At 35.6% G+C, this 23,663-nt stretch overlaps 1 long non-coding RNA gene across 1 annotated transcript in view; it reads left to right on the top strand.

Annotated features, from left to right (window-relative positions):
• The first annotated feature begins 1,375 nt into the window (after positions 1–1,375).
• The window catches only part of LOC150040485 (uncharacterized), a 33,124-nt gene continuing 10,836 nt past the window's right edge, over positions 1,376–23,663 (top strand). Inside the window, exons 1-2 of the long non-coding RNA XR_016533762.1 lie at positions 1,376–1,538; positions 7,530–7,650. This is a non-coding gene — a long non-coding RNA (uncharacterized LOC150040485). The remainder of the gene's footprint in view (positions 1,539–7,529; positions 7,651–23,663) is intronic.

Here is a 23,663-nt window from a genome sequence, read left to right on the forward strand (position 1 = left end):
CTTCAACTCTGGGAAAATAACTTGATTGTTCTTTTTAATTTTAATTTTAATTGTTATTATAAGGGTACAGAGAGGTTAAGGTTATGTAAATCAGGTAATGCGTATATTTTTTGGACCTCACCCCTTCTGATTGTTCTTTTAATATGACAGAATCACTCCCACTGAAAAAGGACAAAAAAATCACAATAAAACACTATGTTAATAGCCTGCAATTGTCACCTACATAATTATGCTGAGAAGAAACTGACAAAATTAATTACTTTCACATAATGAAATCAAGATTTTGTTAGAAAACAAGCAAAATCTCTAAAACTAAGCCTAACAGGCATGAGGCAAAGGAAGGTTCAGAGACATGAGCAGAAGCTCAGATGTTTTTTGTTTCCTGCCATGGATACTTTTTTCCCCTTGCTTCAACATCTTTTACATTGATGAATGTGAAGCTGCTATTGTGCTCTATAATTATTATCTGAAAAGTTAGTGCTGACAGTTGAATACACTTCTTAATATTGATTACTTTGAAGGGATACAGTGAGTTGATAAAATACTTTTCTACTTGATTAAGCTTTAGAAGTTTAAGAAATGGTGAAGCCAATTTGAGACTTAGTGAAGCAAAGAATATAGAGAACACTAGGATGTCTGATGTAGAAAGGTTCCTAGAAATTTATGTAACTACTGAGGGAATCAATATTTGAAGTACTGGTGGAGGGAAAGAACAAAAGAATGAACAAGCAAGAAGTGAAGAATTAAGTGGGGATTTGTGAACTGCAGTATCCAGTATTTCTTCAGAAAACCAAAATCTATTTGTAAACTTCAAAGGAATGAATATACGTTAGAGTTGTAATCCCAAAAGTCTCATGATTTAATTCAGGAAAGCAGGGGCTATAATTGCCCAACCCAAGTGCATTGGGATATATAAATATATATATATATGTATGTATGTATTGGAAAGCCTAGTTTCTATGGATAAATGTATGAGTGTGTGTTTATCATCTTAAGTCATGACCTTTACAATTCATTTGGAAATTATATATAGTTAGGTATTGGTTGGCCTATGATATCATCATAACAAAATTTATAATACAAGTCTTGATTATAGATTGATAGTTTTCTTTATTGTTGTCAATGTTTTTCTTAATTTTATATGATCTTGCTGAGCATCATCAGTATACTGTTTTCACTAAAAATTATCCTGGATTTTGAGTCAATGGTATAATTTCCAATCTATTCATTTACTTTTGTTTAAACAAAATAAATGGGTGTTGTTATGTCATCTGTTTCATCTCACCTACAGTTATCTATCCAAGACTATTCCAAAGGGTTAATTTGCTTTTTTTTTACTTTCTTAAGAAACAATTTGTAACACCATAATGAAAATCAAATCAGTTTCATCTACAATGTTTAGCAGCAGCATTTAATTATTAGCCCTTGAGAGAACATTCAGAGTCTTATAATGAGTTCATCCCAAGGTGGAGTGAAAAGACAAAATAAAGAATGAGAGACGTCTTCTGGCTTCTGAAAGGCCTTGGCTTATATCTGGGGTAAGTATCTTTTTTTTTTCATACTGTTTCTAGGCATGATTCTCATTAAAAGTTCTTAGTCATAGTGTCTGTGATTAAAAATCAAAACCACTGACTGACCATAAGTGTGCAAACTTGGTCAATACTATGATCTGGGTCTGCAGTATTAAATCTAGTGACACACAGGGACAGGGGCTGTATTTAGTATCTAGTTATGGATCTTCTACACATTGTCATCCAGGACAACTTAAATCACAGATAAATGTCACCACTAGAGATGAGTGCATATAAAAATTTTTGTTGTAACTGGATGCATTAAACTTATAAGGTAATACATCCCACCACACCAGACAGGGCCAGTGGAAAGCCAGAATTAAGAAAATTAATTTTAAAAGGTCTTGTATCCATATAAGTTGAATTCTTATCCTGTTACTCCCAAGTCTATGGTTCTTTTTTTTTTTTTTTGGCAGTCCTGAGGCTTGAACTCAGGACCGAGGCACTGTCCTTGGGCTCTCATCAAGGTTAGCGCTCTATCACTGGAGCACAGCCCCACTTCTGGCTTTTACTGTATATGTGATCCCGAGGAATCGAATTCAGGGCTTCGTGCATGCTAGGCAAGCACTCTACCACTATGCCACGTTCCCGGCCATTGTGTTTCTTAATGTACATATCATTCCCCGTGGAAAGAAAGCTAAGGCATTTGTGTATTAGTTTACACATACTTCATTAAATACTGGTATTACTACCAGGATACTACTAACTTTAGTCAATATTTATAAAGCATTCACTAAAAATGGCTGACTCTATTACAAATTATTTATATGACAATTAATTTAATCCTCACAAAAACTCCAAGATAAATGTTACTGTATCCCTATATAATAGGTTTGGGCATTGAAAGTCAAAGAGGTCAAGTAATGTGCTCTAGGTTTTGGTGCTAGTATTTATTTTGAAAATATAAATTCCTTATATTTAGATACAGTCCTTGGATTAAACTCATGATAAGTCAAACTGAGTAATAATACTTTTGATCTCCTTTTCCTTCTCTCTTTCTGGGCCTATCTCTGAATTATAGTTTCTCTTTACATCTATCTCTTTGCCATTTTAATTCTCTTTTTTCCTATATCACTTTGTCATTTTAATTCTCTTCTTTCCTATTTCTGTCATTTTAATTCTCTTTTTTCCTATGTCTGCTACTTTGTGCTGCTTTTATTTTTTCTTTGCCTGCCACCCTATTTTTGTCCTTTCTTCTAGTTTTTCTCATTAGTATTCTTGGGATCTTACCTTGTAAATAGTCCCTTTATCAACATTTGGAGCATTTTTTCCATTTGCCCATGAGTTAATTTCATAGACATTTATTTCTTATGGAGATATAACAGCCAAAATGCTAAATCACTTGCTGTTGTGCTTATGTTGACATTAATTATAGTAGTCACTTCCCTGCCTTTACTTGTAACAAATACAAACAGAAACCTTTAATCCTTATCTGCTCAAAACCATGCTTTCTGAAGATCACTGAATTTGTTCACAATGCTGAAAGGCTGATGTGATGTTTTTCCTTTTCTTTTTTCCTTTATTTTTTTTGGCTCATTCTGTTCCAGCATTTTAATGTTGTAGCTGTTTCAGCATTTTAACGCTGTATCTTTCAGACATAACTGTGCTTAAGGAAACCAAAACATATGCACCATGAAAAAGATGAAAATGAAAACTCTCTTCCAATTATTCTTCCAAAGGAGTTGTGGCAGGAAAAAAATCACTCTGAGAAGGATAATTTATTATATTAATAAGAGCTTACAAATATTTTGAGAGATTTTAAGGTTGATGGGGGGGATATTAACTCAACTGTTCTAGTAAGGATTTGAAATAGAAAATGAAGATGGGTTTGACTTGATTACTAGATGATAGAATTTCTCTACAGACAAAGGCATAAATGATAGTTTTTATGTAAAAAGACAATAGAAGTTAGAAATTCATCACTTGTGTCTTCTTTCACACTTGCTTTGAAAAAACTAAGGTGTTAAGAAATATTCCAAATAAGAAGTGAGATTGTTTCCCAAATGAATATTATTGATCACCAAATCATTTGAATGATTATGTTGAAGAAAGCAAAGGAAGGGAGAATTTGTTTTGAAATGATGACAACAGAAGGTACTTGGTAATTAACAGAGGCTAAACTGGTCTGAACTTTTGGAATGGGGTGACCAAGGTTATACATCCAGAGCTATTTTAGGGGAGCTCAGTCAACAGATGTTTATAGCTTCTTCTGGTAAATGTAAACCTCAAATTGTTACTTAGAGCTGACGTGGGCAACATGTTAAAAAAATAGAAGTATTAGAAGTAGCTGCCCTCATCTAGAATAAATTTTGATAGGCATCTGCAAGCATTTGTAGATTAATATTAATTTTGACAAAGACATTAAGGAGAATTAGCAACTGCTAGGATTGCTAAAGGTGAGAAAACTAAAGGTTTTATGTTTTCTATTGGTCTAGAATAGCGTTTAGACTAAACTGTTAATAACATTGTATTAAACATTTGTTTTTTTAAGAGTTAAAACTGCCAGGCACGGTGGCGCACACCTGTAATCCTAGCTATTCAGGAAACTGAGATCTGAGGATCAAGGTTCAAAGCCAGCCCAGGCACAGAAGAACCTGAGACTCTTATCTCCAATTAATCTCTAGAAAATGGGAAGTGGGGCTTGACTCCAGGGCAGGGTGGCAGCCTTGAGCTGAAGAGGTCAGGGACAACACCCAGGCCGAGTTCAAGTCCCATGACCCACAAAAAAAAGGTAAAACTCAGGGGCAACTTAGTTAAATTAGATTTCTGAAAATCTTTCTGAGAGGTAGTGAGACATTTATGACAATGGTAACACTTATTAACAAAACAAACACAAGTTATGTGCTAATTTTTTTGGGATTTATTTTAGAAGGCATATAAAATATTTACTGATTGTACAAAATATGTGAATCAACAGGTAGAAATACAGAGATGTTTAGATCAGCCAATTTCTCATGGTACTAAAATATAACACGATGGGCCAGGAGTTCGGCCTAGTGGTAGAGTGCGTGCCTCGCATGCACGAAATCCCAGGTTCGATTCCTGGGTACAATATACATAGAAAAAACAGCTGGAAGTGGTGCTATGGCTCAAGTGGTAGAGCTCTAGCCTTGAGAAAGTCCAAGGACAGTGTTCAGGCCCTGAGTTCAAGCCCAGGACTGGCAAAAAATACAAAAAATATAACACGAGTCATTAATTATAAACATTCTGCAAGATATTCAGCTGTGGTTATTGCTGCTGGGTGCCAGTGGCTCATGCCTGTAATCCTAACCACTCAGGAGGCTGAGATTTGAGGATCATGGTTCAAAGCCAGCCTAGGCATGAAAGTCCTTGAGATTCTTATCTCCAATTAATCACCAGAAAACTGGAAGTGGCACTGTGGCTCAAGTGGTAGAGTGGTAGCCTTGAGCTAACGACCTCAGGGACAATGCCAAGTTTTCAAGCCCCATGAGCAACAAAAAAGAAAAAGAAAAAAAAGATAGTGCTGAGTTTATACAGTAAGAGAAGAACAAGTGAAAATGCATACATGTTATATAGTGCACATAAATAAAAGAATGGATATCCAGAATTTAGAAATGTAGTCAGTGGCAGAGGATGAGAACAGTGAACAGAGATAAAAGAGAATTCATACATAAAACAAGAGATTGGCCTTCAAGGGATGCATGATGTTGATGTTCTGTGAATTATAGAGTGCGATTAATTCAAAGCACTGTACACAACAAAGCAAAGCAAAAGATACACCTAATAATTGATGATTTATAAATGCAAATGAATTAGGTATTATTTGGACAAGGAGAGATTTGTTTGTTCTAAAAACCTCACATAAAACATGATGAAGAAAAACTTCCTGATGGAATGGAAAAACTTAGAACTTTCCGTAGTAAATAAGGGGTTACTTCTTCGGATTATTTATTTTTTTAAATAATTATTGAGGGGCTGGGTGTTTGGCCTAGTGGTAGAGTCCTTGCCTAGCATGCATGAAGACCTAGGTTTGATTCCTTGATACCACATACATAGAAAAAGTGGGAAGTGGTGCTGTGGCTCAAGTGGTAGAGCTCTAGCCTTGAGAAAGCCCAAGGACAGCACTCAGGCCCTGAGCTCAAGCCCAGGACTGGCAAAAAAATTGAAAATAAAATAAAATAATTAAAAAGGTCTTGCACAGGGGGATTACAGTTACCTAGGTCAGATAATGAGTATATATCCTTTTAAGAATGTCACCCCTCTCTCATTCTCTGAACCTCAGTATTTTTATTTGTACATGAGAATGATAAACATGTGCCTTATATGTTATTACACTGCCTCATTTTGAAGAGCCAGCAGTTATTATAAATAATCACCATCCTTAAATGGGTTCTTAAATGGTAGTGTTAAACTTTTGTTTATTATACTGGCTCCTAAATCTTTCTAGCTTGAGTTGACATTTGCTACCTAGAGTCCTATATTTATCTTTTCACTTCCTATCCTTAGATATCTAGCACATAACTAAAAGTGAAAATGTCCCTAATGTAATCAGTATTTTTAGCTCTTTCTAGTATATTTCCTATTTCCCTCTTTTTTCAGTGAGTGGTATTACTATCCACATACTTCCTAAGACAGACTTCAAAATCTCACTCCACTTTCTCCTCTCATTTATCTCCTCTTGCAAATAATAACCAAATCTTGTTTATTATTACTTGATTACATGTGTTCTCTACTGTTACTGATTAAATCTCAGATAGTTTTGTTCTTAGAATGACTTTCCCAAATGTTGCTAGTATCTAAGAAGAAAAGACAAAGCCATTGAGCTTTGAGTATTACATGGGCACTTTTAGACTCTTGCTGTAGTTCTGCAAGCTTGCTAATAAAACATAAAAAGTCACTCCTTCATGTGTTTCCCAATATCCAGGTGTCTTACATAATATTGATATTCTATCACATTGTCATTTCTGTTTAAATCCAGATGTTCACTTTTATATGTATATTTAGCAATACTGTTGCACCAGATAAATGTTATTTTATTTTTAGAATTTATAATCTTTAAATAGTTATATAAAGTGGTTTCAATTCAACCTGTTAATTCATGGGTGCAATGCTTCTTTTTTAGTATGTGCTGGTCCTAGGGCTTCAACTCAAGGACTGGTCGCTGTCTCTGTGGTTTTTGCTCAAGGTCAGCACTCTACCACTTGAGCCAAAGCACCACTTCTGACTTTTTATGCGATCAATTTGACTTCCCTGTCCCCACTGGTTTGGAACCATGATCCTCATATCTTAGCCTCCTGAGTAGTTAGGATTACAAGCATGAGCCACCAGCACCCGGCTTTAGAGTCCGTCTTGATCAGTGTCACCCCTTCAAGAACCCTCTTCCCATCTCTCCTTCCCTGGCCATCTGCATTTTCCCATCTGTCTATTGAGTATTATGACTGTACTCTCCCTTTATTACCCTCTCCATTCCTCAGTTCCACTCCTCTTTACCTCCAACGCTTTTAGACACGTTTCAGATTTTTGAAATTCATTGTGTTAAACTGTTAATTGTTCAAAGGTGTCACAACATGGAAACCCACCCCTGAATATACTTTTGTTAGTTTGATCATGTATATATGAATATAGTATCATGTCAGTCTTCCTATGTGTTTATACTAAAACACCTAACTTCCATATATGAAGGAAAACATACATACTTTGTCTCTCTGAGCCTGATTTGCTTCACTAAACATAATTTTTCCAGATTTATACATTTTTCCCTGCAAATGGCATAATGTTATTCTTGCTGATGGATGAATGAAATTCCAGTGTGTATATGTACATGCATGTATGTATATATAAATACAGTACACTTCCTTGATCAATTTCTTGGCTGTAGGGCATCTGGACCAGGTATATTTTGAGTGGTATCTTTCTCAATATACAATCATCCAAGTACATAATAAACTATTCTTCCCTTCATATTTTCTATAACTAAAGCTATTGTGTTTCTCCAAGGGAATTTTTCCAGTATGGAATTAATGACAGTGCCAGAACCACCAATTTTGTGAAGGCCAAGAGCAAAGAGGAGACAAAGCTTCAAAAACGGAACTACTTACATAATGAAAACAAATCAATGGTAAGAGAAAGGACATTGTTATAAATGCCCTAGCTCTGCTGACTAACCATCTCATTTTTCTTTTTAGAATGAAAAAAATTCAAGAGAATCCTTTGGGGCAGACAATTTTCTGAATTTTGCTAAGACATGTTTTTAATTCTAAATTTATATTGCCAGACTGTTAGAAATTCCTTCACTTTTATAATTCCAGGTATGAAAATGCCTTTGTAGTTCAGTTATCACTTTATATCTTAGATTTATTCAAAGACTTGTAAGAGCTTTGAGTTAGATCTTGTCCCTTCTTGTCATCTTGTTTCTTATAGCTGTCATCCACTGTCCTATCTCCTCCTCCTTTCTTCTCCTCTTTCTATCTGCAAGAGCTGCCTTCAAGTTTCCCTGAATTTAAGGACATTTATTCCTTCTGAAGAAGCTAGGGCATATTTTAAACTGTTCTTGTTTCATTTGGCTTTCATCTCTTCATTCATTGATTTATTTAGTAAATATTTATTAAGTATCTATTATGTGATAGACTGGATGGTAGGCACGTTAGATCAGGGAAATAGACAAAATAGGCTGTCTCTTTGTAAACTTACATTCTAATGGAATCTTGGGTTTGCTTTGATTATGCATTTATGTATATATAATTATATACATGCCTTATTATATGCACGCTTTCTACCCCTAATATAACTCTGGAAGATATTTCACTCAAGCAGACAAGACTTAATGAAATCTCTTAAATCTATTATCAGTTAAAGTTGAGTGGCATATTAATCTAAAAGGAGATGCATCACAACTTCATTTTTGCCTTCCCATGGCTATGGCATTAAATATTTTATCATATTACTAACAATTGTTACCATATATATGTATATAGATAGCTGGTTCAGAAAATTAATAAAAAACCTTATATAGTTGGTACATATTTATATTTAGACATGTTAGATTACAGATTTGATATTTTCATTATCAAACACTTCTGAAATTTGAATCTTTTATTATGTTTTTTGTAAGCTGGATGTTTTTCTATTAACTGGATAAAATGCCTAAAGGAATTGAGAATTATATAGGAAGAATTTCTGTTTTAATGCAGGAATCCTCCATGATATTATTTATGAGAGCTTGACAAGTCATTTTAACTTCTTTTAAGCCCATTAACCCTTGAGTTCCTCTCCAGTACTGGGGCAAAAAAACCCACCACAGTGATAAGCTCATCAAAAGATAGAATTCACTATTGTGTAAAACTTCATTCATAATAATATTATTAGGTAGCTTTACTATTCTTTGAATTCTCCTCTCCTCATGTAGTCACTTATTGGCTCCAGTTTTTCTTTTCATGTATTGCACATACCAGCTTATTATGGTCTTCCTGAGGTCCCGTTACTTACTCAGGGTATCGGTCTTTATCCCTATTTATCTTTTTTCTGTCATGGTTTCTAGATCTACCTCACTCTGGTAACCTTCCTTTAGATTTCTATTCCTTTGTTAACTACAGACTGTTGAAGTATACATATAATCTCATCTCTCTAATGTAACCCCTGCCACCAATTTCTTGGCACTATGCTTATATGTCTTTTATGTGTGTTATATCCATAACGACTTCCCTAGTGATTCCTAACACAGGGAGTTTGTGTTGTTCTATACTTACAGACAAATGCCACATAGAAATGTAAGAACTATGTCTGATTGTGCTGTCAGTATGCAGAGTCATCACTGGAGTTAAATCCTCAAGATCTCTGATGACTTTATTTTAAGTGTTTTCACAGGATTCTTTATGCCAATCACATTGTCCAGTATTTACTAATCAAGTAAAATCTACATTGCTGACAAGTAAATCTATATTGCCAACTCCAGTAGAAAAATAAAGAAGGAAAAACAAAGTTCTTCCTTTGTACTTAAACGGGGTGAGAAAGGGAGAAAAAGACAACAAATGTATCCTAGGAGTATAGCCTAAAATTCAAGAAGAGGTCAATATTACTCCTTAACTTATTTTAGATATTTCCCATTATGTTAATCTCATGGTCCAAAAATAAACTTACCTTTTGAATACCAAATCCATAGGATTTTGATAAACTGATGCATAGATGATGAATTCTGTGAATCTTAAGCCTCTAATCCTAGTATTTGGGATGCAGCAGCAGGGGAGTTACAAGTCTGAAGCCATCTTGGGTTACGCACTGAGATCCAGTCTCAGTTATTTCTCCTAGCCCAGATGCCCTACAATAGATGAGTGGTTCTAAAACACGTGGTACCTACACCCAATGGAATTTTACACAGCCATCAGAAAGAATATTAATTCACTTGCAGGGAAATGGATGGACATAGAACAAATCATCTTAAGTGAGATAAGCCAAGGTCAGAGATACAAGTAGATACAAGTAGCATGTGTTTTCTCTCATTTGTGGAAGCTAGAGCAAAGCTCCACTGGAACATGATAAATTATATATGACTCTAGGCATTCACACTCAACTAAGCCAAAGGAGGACACTCCTAGGAGGGGAAGAGAAAGGCACAATGCCTCAGTGCATCTGATTATACAAAATAAAATTTATCAAAATAAACTCCAGGAAAAGTAAATAAAAGTTTTTTTTTCTTTTTTACATTTTCTTTTCTTTTTTTTTTTTGCCAGTCCTGGGCTTGAGCTCAGGGTTTGAGAACTTTCCTTGGACTTTCTCAAGACTAGAGCTCTGCACCTTGAGCCACAGCAACATTTTCGGCTTTTTCCTATGTATGTGGTATGGAGGAATTGAACCCGGGTCTTGGTGCATGCTAGGCAAGCACTTTACCACTAGGCCAAACTCCTGGCCCCTCTTTTTTACATCTTTTACTTATACTATTGTTCTGTTTCTTAATTAAAATGGTTTTCTGAGGGCAAAGGGAGGCACAGAAATGAAGGGACGAAGGGTGAACAAATACAGAAATGGTATTCACTGAATACTATTTTGAAAATGAACTATACAACTTGTGGGCAGGGATGGTAGTGGGGGGGAGGACTTGGAGACTGGGAAGGGTGGGGTGACACTGTCCAAAAAGAAATGTACTCCCTACTTGACTTATTGCTATAACCTCTCTGTACATCATCTTTATAATAAGTATAGTAATAATAATAAATTTAAAATATCTCCCCTAATCAATCAAAATTAGTTCTTCATGAGGATTTCTGTAATCATGAGAAGCATGATTAAAATGTTTTTCGAACGGTTGTTAAAATGACAAGTAAAAGAAAGAAATTCACAAATTATAAACCATCACCATATAAAAAGGATACAAGTTATCAGTTGTAGTAAAAGAATAAAAACTGTGTAACACAGGGGAAAACTGTCTATGCAGGATCACTGTATTCATCTACAATAGACAAAACCATAATTCTGAATTATCTCAACTACCTTAGTTTTCTCCTGGGCTTAAGCTCTGGGCCTGGACACTGTCCTTGGGACTTTCTCAAGGCTAGCGCTCTACCACTTGTGCTTCAGCACCACTTCTGGCTTTTTTTTTTTCTATGTATGTGGTACCGAGAAATGGAACCTGGGTTTTCGTGCATGCTAGGCAAGCGCTCTACCACTAGGCCAAACTCCCGGCCCCAACTACCTTAGTTTTTAGCCTTTTTTGTTTTTGTGGGTCATAGGGTTTGAACTCTGGGCATGGGCGCTGTCCTTGAGCTCTTCAGCTCCAGGCTACCACCCTACCCTTGAGCCAAGTCCCATTTCCTGTTTTTTGTCTTGCATAAGCATAGAGATTAAAACAGATATACAGGTAAAAAGAATTATGTCTAAATGGGGACATATATATTCTAATTTAAAATAAATATTAAAATTTGATTTGTTTTATCTGAATACAAAGGAAGTCAAATGAAACTATTCTTCATTATAAATTCACTTGTTTCTAAATACTCCCTTAGAGAGTAAGGTAAGTGCCATATAAATCAAGGAACTTATATCCATTTTGCCCTAGGTTTCAATGTGAAGTATTAGTTTGCTCTCTTCTACAAAGGTGAGCTATTTAGCATCCCAACAACTTATCCCACATTTTTTATTGCATTGTGCATATATTTTTAACTTTGCCAAAATTTACAGTAGAATTTTTAATGTACAAACTGAACCTTCAATTTTCACAATCACAAGTAAAACTACTAGCATTTAATATGTTTAGAGAGACTTAATATTTAAATTACAGTAAATCCTGAATGCAGAGAAAAACAACTTAGAATTCTCAGTTCCTTTCAATTCACCACTGGATTTTTATTTACTTTTTAATTTCCAGAAAGCTGTCTAATGAATAAATGGACAATATTAACAGACAGAATAGTATCAACTCTAGAGTTGATTCAATTCTTTATCAATTCTTTATCAATTCTCAATTCAAAAGTATTGATAACTAGTTTCAGGTAGAATACTTTTTGTCATTCTTGTGGCTTGAACTCAGGGTCTAGGTGCTGGCTCTGAGTGCCTTCCTCAAGGCTAATGTTCTACCACTTTGAGCCACACCATATTAATTTTGCATTAATATGGCTTTTACACAAATATTAACCTGTTGAGAAATCATATATTCATATATATAATTGTTGAATTCCTTATTTTTGAAACATGTATACATATATATGCATTTTTGTGTGCTAGAGTATTTATGTACATATATATGATCTGAAGTAATTATGTTACATAAATGTATACACATATGTATATACACACTTATGTATAAATATATATATATTTTATTATGTTATAGAGTAGTTACTCAGGGTTTTAAAGCTTAGTTGTTTTAATGTTTTAGATCCTTAGTTATTTTAATGCTTAATTTTAATGTTTCCTTTCAGTCCTTTTTAGCAGTTATTCCACTCCTGAAATATTTTATTTTGTTTCATCTCTTGACTTCCTGAACTTTTCTGTAGAGTAGACTTTCAAAAAGTGTGCTGAGGAGTTGACTTCTTTAATGTTTAAAAATATCTTCCTGTTACTGATCTTCTTGAACAACAGTGTATCTGGGTATCTTAGCTTGATCATCAGAACTCACAGTGTTCTATTGCCCTCTGGCATTAAATACTTCTGGCAATTCTGAGGCCTGAATATGATTTCCCTATGATAGGTAACTTGAATTTTACTGCTTGGATGGCTAAATAATTATTTATATAGAAAAGTTTGTTGGTCCTTTATATTAGAAACTCAAAAAATTTTTCCTAGTGGAAAACGTTTAATTTTAAGATTCTAATCCTCATTTTTTACATAATAGTTCCAATCTCTGTCACTACTAGAAATGTAGTTTCTATAGCTTTTAGCATTATATTTTGGATTCTTTATTATTGAAACATCCATGATTTCCTTTTCAGAGAGGGAATTTGTGGTAGCTACCTTCTGTTCATTTGTATATTAGACACTGAAATTGTCTTTTGCTGCTGTAAAATGGAAATGGCAAGTGTGGTTAGGTACACACTTTTTATTTTTATTATTTTATTTTTATTTATTTATTCTTTTTTAGGCAGGGGTGGGGGCGGTCATGGAGTTTGATCTCGGCCTGGGCACTATCTCTGAGCTCTTCAGCCTAAAGCTATCTACCGCCCTACCCTTGAGCCAAGCACCACTTCCCATTTTCTAGAGATTAATTGGAGATCAGAGTTTCAGGTCCTTTTGTGCCCAGGCTGGCTTTGAACCTTGATCCTCAGATCTCAGCCTCCAGACAAGCTAGGATTACTGGCGTGAGACACCAATCCTGGCTTTGATTTTTATTTTTGTAATTATTTCTTAATGTAGTCAAAAGGATTTCAATTGAAATTTCAATTTATAAGTACAATGTACCATGATCATATTATCCCTTCCACCATTCTTCCCCATCTACTAAACCCCACCCATCTGCTCAGGCTACTTTGTTCCATTTTCATTTATGTACATTGAATATCAGCGTTGTCTTTCATCATGAAGCCAAGCAAACTATGTGCTAAAGCTGAGTGAAAACACATTTTTCTTCCTTTCAAGTTATTTGTTTTAGGTATTTTGTCACAATGATAGAAAGCTACTGTGATTTTGAGGCAAGGTAAGTGAAAGTGAAGATTACAAGCAATAATGTACAAGAAACAATGAGCAATTTACTTAGATCAAAAGATGGCCTAGAAGAAAGATAAAGTATGTTTTGCTTTTGTGCTTTTTCTATATTTTGTGAAATACAGTAAACAACATATTATAATCGTTGCTCTCTATGTGGTCATTGACATAAGTAGATGCACAGCTTAGTTGCAGAGGAGCCTCATGTCCAGTTGATGGTGGCATTAGGTAAAGGTTTGAAATGGTAATACTGAATATAAGCATCTCTTCAGTTGTGGATCAGCTAGGTAAGGAAAACAAAGATAATTCATATGTGGTGGGATCCACAGAGGACAGCAAACATTTAAAAATGGAGTTTGAAGGTCCAGGCAATCAGATCTAAGATGGTCCTAGAAACTACAACAATAATAGTAGTGTTTTGTGCTGGGAAATTGGCAATTTCTTTGCCAGTCTTGGGCTTGAGCTCAGGGCCTGAGCACTGTCCTTGGACTTTGTCAAGGTTAGAGCTCTACCGCTTGAGCCTCAGAACCACTTCTGGCTTTTTTCTATGTATGTGGTACCGAGGAATCGAACCCGGGTCTTCATGCATGCTAGGCAAGCCCTCTACTACTAGGCCAAACTCCCAGCCCCGAAACTGGCAGTTTTTAAAATCATTTAGATAGGTAGAAAGAAACACATATACAAGTTACTAGTAGAACAGAAGATCCTGCTTGCCATGCATGTGTCTAAATCTTACTGAGAAACAGTTCTGAGGATAATGTAGGTACCTAAAGGTTGTTGATAATTGAGAACAGTTGGATGCTTAGTGAATGAGGCCAGGAGACTGAATTTTTTGGCAGAGATAGCTCAACACCTGTTGTGCTTTTCAATCTCCAGACTTGTTTTTTTTTAATAGTTCTTCTCCACCCTCACTGTTGATCTGACAACTGCAACAGTGTCTGTTTCCGGCAAGGCATTAAGTTTGCTTCCAATTTGAAGCACTTGTGGTATGTGCAGGACATCAGATAATTCAAGCTTTTCAAAATATGTGAGTTCCTATCTTTCAGTGGGTTCCTGCTTCATAAATACTTTGTGAAAGCTAGATTTGTGTTTCAAGTGATTGATTTATGCATTTGTAGGCTTTGTACATGATGGAAAGTATTCTTTTACCAGCCTCATAAGCATCACCTGGGAAAGCAACTACTTAGGCTCCATTCCAGAATTAACCAATTAGAAGTTCTAGGAGTGAAGCTCATCCTCCTTCATTCTAATAAGCCTTCCAAGGAACCCTAGGACATTGTCAAGTCTGAGAACCACTGAACCTGAGCCTTGCTACTCAAAATATGTTTGGAAGAACTCCACAAGAATGATTTTGGATGCTTATTTCAAACCCAAAATTTTGAACCATGCTTTTGTTATTCATGATTTTCACACAGAAAATCTCAGGTACTTTGCATATGCCTTACAATTTGGGGAGCAGCAAGACTCACACTCAGGACTGTAGTCACTAGATTTCCTTATGTTCTGATTTATTTTTGGAAAGTCCCAGATCTCAGTTTATGTTTCTTTTACTTTTTATGGAAGAATGTTTTAACACACACACACACACACACACACACACACACAGTTTGGTAGCCTTAAATCTCACTTAGGTAATTGTAGTTTGCAATTAGGATTGAGTACCCAGATTAAAAAAAGAACAATTAATTTCTAAACAAACCTATGCTCTTAATAAGTTTTCTCCTTTATTGAATTTTTACTTCTATTTTATCTGTTCTTCTTACAAGTCTTTCTACAATACATGCTAAATAGATTATTCTTACTTGCTCCTGCCAATGTGGACACTAAGCAAATTTAGAATCAAGGATACTCTAAATATGTTAACTGTTCATAAGTCCATCTTTGAAGGAAGATGCCAAGGATTTAAACATTTTTGCCTGCTCAAGTTCATTAATATTTAGAGAAGTGCCTGGATTAAATTGGACTGATTGCTGAACAGGTGCAAAGAGACCTACTTAATAACCAGAGTATTTCTGTGGCGTCAACATGGTCATATTCTTTGTAGACAAATGAATATAATTTAGTTTGTATGCATGAACAACAAATTTTCTGTTGGCCCAGATGTTGATTAGTAACACTAGAAGTGAGGGGGCCAATCTGAAAATCTGGATGGAAAATTAAAGTATTTGTTCACAATCAAAAATATTTGTAGCTCAATTGGTAAAAAAAAATGCTATACAGTTTAGCCTCTTCTCCACCAGTAAAACAGTTTATATTATATTTCGTATGCAGAAGAACAAAGAGCAGCCATAGTCCAATTCATGTGGTTAAGACTGTTACACGAATAACTTTGCTCATGAAGGTTGTTGAGCTAAAAGTGAATGTAAAACTGTTTAGAGTATCAACATTTGGGCACCTCCACATTCAGTATTAAAGAGGAAAGAAACAAAACAAATGGCAGTTATTTCTGTGAGTAGCATTAGTAAGACACAAGCTTCTTCAAACCAGAGAAACAATGGCTTCTGGCTTCTAAGATCTGGATTTTGAGGCCACATATTAAATGTGAGCACAAGAATCCATAAACCAAACTTATTGACAAAATATACTTTAAGTTATGGTACCTTGTGCATAGTCCCCGTGATATGAAATTCATCACTAACAAACATTCAATGTTTCTGTCACATAATTTACACTAAGCCTAAAAACCTGCCATTGCAAAGAATCATGAGCATCATACTTCTTTTCTATTTTATATTTTTACTACTTTAAGAGAGCAATAGTAATGAGATGGAAGAAGGAGGGTTGGAAACTCATTGGGATGGAAGACAGATTGTGGGACTAAGAGGCACCAAGAACACAATAGATACACTAAACAGTGTGTATTTCTGGGCACTGGTGGCACATGCCTATAATCCTAGCTACTCAGGAGACTGAATCCAAACAGAAAAGTCTTATCTCATATTAACTGGGTCAAAAAATTGCTGGATGTAGGGTACTATTTTGTAGTGTAGAGCATAGTTGTGTTGTAGAGCAAAAGCTAAGGGAAAGTGTCCAGACCCTCAGTTTAAGCCCCAATACTGGTTTAAAAGAGAGAGAGAGAGAGAGAGAGAGAGAGAGAGAGAGAGAGAGAGAGAGAGAGAGAGAGAGAGAGAGAGAGAGAGAGAGAGAGAGAGAATGTTTTGATTTTACTGTGAACAAGATTTATTTGTGAGAAAATAAAGGGTGTTGTTGGCCTGTCTTGGACAACTGTCCCTGAGCCTCTTTATGCTCAAGGCTACTGCTCTACCTCTTGAGCCACAACACCATTCTGGATTTTTCTGAGTAGCATATTTTTGATGAGTCTCACAGATTTTCCTTCCTGGGTTGGCTTCAAACCATGATCCTCAGATCTCAGCTTCTGGAGTAGCTAGGATTGCAGATATGAGCCATTGATGACCAGTGAGAAAATAAAGTTTCAATGTAATTGAAGATGTATTATGAACTATGGTGATAATCATATACTAACTCAAAAAACTCTGAGTTGGAGAACAGTAGAAGTGATATAGAATTTAGCATCTAAACAAAGGCAATTATAGAGATAGATGTGGACTATGTAATTATACTGAGCTGGCAGAAATATAAACTTTCTTAGCCAAAGATTAAACAATGTTTAGAGAATGTAAGAGAAATTCAGGTCATGTCTACAAAGTTCAGATTTAAACAGGAGGAGGGGGAACAAATTTAACAGTTAGCCGAAGTCAACAAAATACCTGTTCTTTGAGGCTATTCTATATAATTACTAATTTGAATGTATCATTGTACATCTTTTAAAAATTTGCTGATGCACAGGATTTTGGGGTGTGTGTGTGTGTGTGTGTGTGTGTGTGTGTGTGTGCTCACTTGTGAGATATATCTTTGACAAGAAAGTGTGGAATTACACTACGAATGTTAGGAGTCACTTTTGTCAAGTTAATTATGACAGAAAGCATTCAGATGAGGAAATCCAAGGCATATTTTCTCCAAAATTAAGGAACCCTTAAGGGATTTTTAGTTTCACAGTTGCATTTCTTATTATGTTCCTCTCGATATGATAAGTTTTGGAACCAAAATTGGGTCTGTGAAAAGCATGGGGTGTGGCTTTCCTCTTTTTCCCTTGTTATTCTGCCTGGCCCTCAAGTAGCCTAATTCTTAGAGCAATGAGTTGATAAGGGTGAGCCATCATAATGGAAAGAATTTAAAATTCAGTATACAGAGAAATTTAAAATGTATGAGACACCGGTCCACACATATCCTAGCTAATTTTCAGGTAGGAAATTCTCCAGAGACATCTAGAAAGGATTTGTGTGGTAGACAAATTAATGACAAAATCAGCTATATAATTTAGTTAATTTTGTTGATATGGTAAATGAGTTTTTATGTGAACTGCTGTATATATGATCATTTTGGGATTCTGGAGACTTGCTAAATTTTGAACTTATTTAGGTAAATTGTTGTAACTAATAATATAATTTATTTTCTACATTCTCTAAGCAATCCCAATATTCCTTCTCATATCTTGTTGATGGGATCCTAGAAGCCTAGATTGTATCAACAATATGTTTTCCTATAGAAGTAGTTTCCTAGGTATTCAGAATTCATTTCAGGGAGCCTTAAAAACTCAAGAAATGTGCCAGTGTAATTGAAAGCTGTCCTAGAATTCCAATGAAATGTGCTGTAATCAATCATGACATTACATTTTATGAGTTGACTCATGGAGGTGCAGTCATGGAGAATAGTTATTGTAAATGTGTGGGAAGTGCTTTGGTGAAACTGAGGTTCTTGAATTCTGAGACTCACAGTTGCTATGCAAGTGCTGTCCCAATTGAGCATATTGATTTAATAATCTGCAATATTTATTTAATAATTCCCAAATTATTTGGCTCTTCATTCATGTATCATTTATTTAGATTGGTGGAATTGGGATTTCTGCTAAAATTGTGTGTCTCAATTGTAAAATTTCAAGCAAGTACTTTGGCTCTTGGGGATGAAAAGTAGATGATTTTACACAGAACCTTAAAACTTTGCTGTATGACTTTAAAATTTTGTTCTTCCTCCAGGATAAGTTTGAATTTTTTCCTTTCTAGAAAGGCTAGGCTGAGGTAAAATTAACACAAAAGATGATCTAGATTTGTATAGTTTAGAGATTTCAGGAGCATATGGTCACAGATTAAAATAACAAAAACCGCTATAAAATAGATATTTTTTTCTGGAGAGATGATCTGTACAATTGAATCACATACAATATATTGTATAATATATATAAGTGAACAACTGGTTGGATGCCAGTGGTGCATACTTGTAATCTTAGCTACTCAGGAGGCTGAGATCTGAGGATCATGGTTCAAAACCATCCTGGGCAGGGAAGTTTGTGAGAACCTTATTTTCAATTAACCAGCAAAGATCCAGAAGTGGAGCTGTGGCTCAAGTGGTAGAGTGCTAGCCTTGAGATCCTAGGCCCTGAGATCAATCACCAGCATCAACATCCAGCATGTGCACATGAACACACACACACACACACACACACACACACACACAGAGTAGATACTAGCAATACATTGTAACTCTAGAAGGAAAAATGAGGTATTTAGTGTACTGTGAAATATCATTACATTATATATAAGTAAAGGCAGAAGATAGTTGGAAAAATCAGTATGAACTCTTGGCCCTGTACCCTGCCTAGTTTTCTTTCTTTCTTTTTATTTTTGCCAGTCCTGGGCATGAGCTCAGGGCCTGAGCACTGTCCTTGGACTTTCTCAAGGCTAGAGCTCTACCACTTGAGCCTCAGCACCACTCCGGCTTTTTTCTATGTATGTGGTACTGAGGAATCGAACCCAGGCCTTTGTGCATGCTAGGCAAGCACTCTACCACTAGGCCAAACTCCCGGCCCCTTGCCTAGTTTTCTTTTCTTTTTCTTTTTGCCAGTCCTGGGGCTTGAACTAAGGGCCTATGCACTATCCCTAGGCTTTCTCAAGTCTAGTGCTCTACCATTTGAGCCACAGGAATACTTCTAGCTTTTTCTGTGTATTGTGGTACAGAGGAATCAAACCCAAGGCTTCATGCATTCTAGGCAAGCACCCTACCACTAGGATATGCTCCTGTCCCCTCTTCCTAGTTTTTAAAGGGCAATCTTGGTCAATAATTGACCTATGTAATATCTTGTTCTACCTTAACCATGCAGTCCATTTTGACTGAAAAAAGCAGCTAAAATGAAGGCTGCCAAGTAGCAATGGTTTTGTATTAAAATGGGATAGAATGAGCCGGGCACAGTGGCTCATGGCTGTTATCCTAGCTACTCAGGAGGGTGAGATCTGAGCATCAATGTTCAAAGCCAGCCTGGGCACAAAAGGACCTGTGACTCTTATGTCCAAATAACCTCTAGAAAATGGGAAGTGGGGCTTGGCTCAAGGGTAGGGCAGTATCCTTGGGCTGAATAGCTCAGAGACAGTACCCAGGCTCTGAGCTCAAGCCCTATGACCCACAAAAAAAATGGAATGGAATGATTAATTACAGCAATATATTTAGGAGATGCTCTGGTTTAGTGTCAATGCTGGAATGAGAAAGAAAACACAGAATTTGCTAAATGCAATTGCATACATAAACTGTTCTATAAGATTTTAATACTGTCTATAAAATACATTTTATATCAATTAACACAATCAAGTAGCTCATACACTGGACTGCTAATAAAGCACTAGGCTGAAAAATACAGATTTTGGAAACTAAACAGAAATAAAGCTTCACTAATGAGAAAGATCAATGGAAAGAGAGGATCTTGTTAACCTTTAGCCCAGGCGCTTGTTGGTCAAGCCTGTAATCATAGCTACTCAGAAAGCTGAGATATGAGGATCAAGATTTGAAGTCATATGAGGATCAAGATTTGAAGTCAGTTCAGGAAGGAAAGTCTAATTAACCACCAATAAGCCAGAAGTGGAGCTGTGTCTCTCAGGTGGTAAAGTGCTAGCTATAAGCAAATTCAGGATGGGCACAAAAATGTATTATCTTCTAAAGAGAAGAGAATATAAGAGAACTGTCATAATTGTTTATATTCTTAGAGATTCTAAGTCAAGTGGCTTTATTTAAAATAAATTTTAAAAATCAAGTCTTTGGGAGAGAGGTATAATCAAGAGAGGAAAATAAATCCTAAATAAACTAGGGAATGTTTTACATTCTTTTGGTCATAATAATGAAGCTAACTGAAATCACATTGAGTGTCAAATTGAGTGGACACATTGTCCAGACAGAAGGTGTCAGTTTCAATTTTGTACCAGTGGTAGTAGTTCTCAAAAAGCTATAAAAACATAATTATTGAGAATAATGACATTTAAATCACATTTGCTGAGAAGTGAGGATGCATATAGTCTAGTTTTGATAACCAGGATGTAGATCTAAGGGTCAGTTTGGCCTAGACTTCTGTGGGAGACAGAAGTGATGTTAGCTAGAAATCAGTAATGTACAAAGAAATCAAGGTAAACTAGCCTAGCTGAAAAATTCTAGATACTGTTAGTTGCTACGTTCCTCGGTTCTGCTGAAATCAGTGGTATGTCCTTATTAGTGAGCTGTTTATCTACATTGTCTGCCAAATTCACTTGTTTGCTCTGATACTAGGGAGAATCCCTTGGGACTTTGTATAGAGACTTGTTCAGTTTTCCTGAGATTCTTTCAGTCAGGAAAGTTGGGTTAAACCACTCCTGATTCGGTGCAAATCATTGCAATGACTATAGAGTCAAACACTGGGTGCCACTGTCTCATATCTGTGATCTTAGCTACTCAGGAGGCTGAGGTCTGAGGACCACAGTTGAAAGTCAGCTTGGGCTAGAAAGTCCACGAGACTATTATCTCCAATTAACTGCCTCCCCCTCCTACCTCCCCAAAATTGCAGAAGTGGAGTTGTGGCTCTAGTGGTTGTTCTGTAAGCAAAAAGATGCTCAAATACAGTGTCCAAGCTCAGAACACACACACACACACACACACACACACACACACACACACACACACACACACCCACATGCAAAGGCCAGCTGGACACCAGTGGTTCACACCTATAATCCTAGCTATTGATGAGGCTGAGATCTGGAGACACAGTTCACATCTGCCACGCTGCAGAATTGAAGAGAAGGCTCAAGTAGTAGAGGACTAGCTGTGAGCAAGAAAGTCAAGCAAGACTAAAGTTTTTGAGTCCAAACCCTGGTACTGGCAAAAAGAAAAGAAGAATCTCTATAGTTGCTAAAATTATGTATAGTTTTCTTAAACATTAGCAAATGAAAGTTTAATTATTTTACACTGGAGAAAATGGAGGTCAGGTATGATAAAGTAAATCATCCATCATCACTCAGATGCTTATTGGCAGAGAATATACATTGGTTTTTCAATTGAATGTTAAAGTTTCTGACATAAAAATAATGTTCACAGAAAGATAATCAAAGATCTAGGAATTAGAGTAACTTAGGGAAAAGAGTAAGAATATGAACATGATTTTATAGCATTTATAGATAAAGTATTTACATTTTGCCAAAGTTAGTCCCATTCACCGTTAATGATCTGTAGAAATACCCAGATGTATCAAAATTTAATTCTGCAAATCAGGGAGACCAGTTTGATTTAGTGGAAAATCTGATTTTTTGAAATATAATTAAAATTAATGGAGCCTTTTTACTTTCAAGTAAATATAGGAACTAGTCATCAAGTAGTATTTGTTGTGCCAAATTTATTCATATTAGAATAACTTCCAATTACTGTTCTATTCCATAAAGAGAAGACAATTTTAAAAAAGTGTTATTTTCGGTATATCACATACCTATTTATACTATTGATATGTTTTGCAAATTGTTTTTATTAACAATTAAAAAGCAATCAACTCATAAACATGTATTTTAACAAATGGTCTTGGAAATATTCAAAAGAAAATGTGTGTCTTACTCAACAGTGAACAGAGAAATAGTAATTTACAAGCACCCCCAGAGACCTGCCATTTTATCCCTTTATCACCAGCCCATCTGTCCTCACTAACATATAAGCATAGTCTCAACACTATAGTTTGTTTTATTTTTGAAGATTTTGTAAAGGGATCAAACAATAGATGTACACTACATACATTGTATTTGGCTTTCTTTGTTCAACTTTTTGTTTGTATGATTCATCTAGGATGTTGCATATGGAAGTAGTTTAAGCATCTTCTTTACTATGTAGCTTCACATTAAATTAATTACTCTCTGAATTCTTTTTTCCCATATGTTTTATTGTAATTATAATTGATAGAAGGGTTACATTATATTCACCAGATAAAAGGTGCATTACTTCACATCATTGATACCCTTTCTCATGTCTTGGTCCCCATTTCCCTCCTCCCCACCCACGCCCCTCATTTTTTTTGCCCCCCTTCCCTATCTGACTTCAAATAACCAAAAACATATATATACAATATATCAGATAACAAGATGAAATACTGTAACAATATGAGATAACTAAGGGACAGCAAAAGAGACCAGAGATAACACAGTACATTAAGGACAACAATCACTCACTGTATGGCTTTTGTTTCTATATCCTGGAGGTCCTTTCATTTAGCATCATACTATATGGCCTTATGTATCTAGGTTTTGTTCTATTGTAAATCTCTGCTAGGAGAGCCCAAGGTTTCTACTGTTTATGACAAATGAGGGAAACCATTGAGCCTATGTTCCTTTGAGTCTGGCTTACTTCACTTAATATGATTTTTTCTAAGTCTTTCCATTTCCTTACAAATGGGGTTACTCCCTGAATTCTTACCAGTCTCTATTTTTTGCTATTAGGAATAATGCCATTATGAATGTTGGCATGTAATTGCTAGATCACAATGTGTCTATTCAGAGTTAATAAATACATTTAGTGTACCAATTTAAACTGCCATCTGCAGTGTACTGAAGTCCAGTTAGTCCATTTTCTATAATATTAAAAATCAAATTTTATAATTGTAGTTGATTTAGGATGTTATCCTAGTTTGAATATGTATGAGTATGACATTTTCTG

The sequence above is a fragment of the Megascapheus bottae genome, chromosome X, assembly GCF_031878675.1.
Source record: "Megascapheus bottae isolate mThoBot1 chromosome X, mThoBot2.hap1, whole genome shotgun sequence".
NCBI lineage: Eukaryota > Metazoa > Chordata > Mammalia > Rodentia > Geomyidae > Megascapheus > Megascapheus bottae.